The sequence below is a fragment of the Sinocyclocheilus grahami genome, unplaced genomic scaffold, assembly GCF_001515645.1.
Source record: "Sinocyclocheilus grahami isolate Dianchi unplaced genomic scaffold, SAMN03320097.WGS_v1.1 scaffold6864.1, whole genome shotgun sequence".
Lineage (NCBI taxonomy): Eukaryota > Metazoa > Chordata > Actinopteri > Cypriniformes > Cyprinidae > Sinocyclocheilus > Sinocyclocheilus grahami.
Window position 1 is genome coordinate 5,447 of NW_015511115.1, and position 898 is coordinate 6,344.

The 898-nt window shown below is 40.5% G+C and overlaps 1 pseudogene; it reads right to left on the reverse strand.

Annotated features, from left to right (window-relative positions):
* Positions 1-6: 6 nt before the first annotated feature.
* LOC107577685 (queuine tRNA-ribosyltransferase-like) overlaps positions 7-898 on the reverse strand; it is a 4,857-nt pseudogene continuing 3,965 nt past the window's right edge.

Genomic DNA, 898 nt, shown 5'->3' on the forward strand with positions numbered 1-898 from the left:
CTCATCATCTTCCTCATGTAGGATACTCAGCTGACACAGAGGTTCACTGCTTGTAGTGCCTCTACAGCCCAGCTGGGATACTGCTCCCTGGACGGGAACATCCTCTTCATGAAGGCTTTCACAAACTCAGGAAACCTCTGCTCTATGATGCTCTGACGCACTGACCGCATGAGGGTGAGCTGAGGAACGATACGGTGAGGACAGGAGGAGATGAAGTGACAACAACAATACTAAATACTGGATTCAAAAACATAGTTGATAATTACCTGGTAAGAGATGTTATGGATGGTGATGTGATGCATGGCTGCGGTGTCACTCTTGAACAGTGCGTGAAGGTAAGCCCGACTGTGTCTGTCATTGTCAAGCCAAAGGAAAAAAGAATCACGATCATCTTTAGGTTTAGAAATCGAGAGATTTAGTATGGGATAAGGTACGTTTCTGAATCAAGATCCTCTGTTGGGTGAGTAAATGACAAAAAATGATTTTTTTTTCAGGAGTGAATTATTCTTTTAAGCACAGCTTAAAAACCAACAATTCAGCCAGTTAAACTCCAGACAGATGTACCTCCTGCAGGTGGGACACTTGCAGTCAGGATCAATCGGTTGAAAGTCTTTAGCATATTGTTTCGGTTTGAGCTGCAGAGATCCTCAGGGAACTAAAGCCGAGCCAAATCTCTGAAACAATCACACAGCCTCATTAAAAATGGCAAAATACAGGATTACAATAAGCATCACTGGTTTTATCCAAGTTTTTATGCACAGTTTCTATGAAAAACTGTTAAAACTCTTGTAGGCTTATCCTGACAGGCATAAGCAGGGCTAGATGATATAGCTAATTTCAGCTTTGCATAACAGAATAAATTACATTTTAAAATATATTCAAATAGAAAACTTATTTT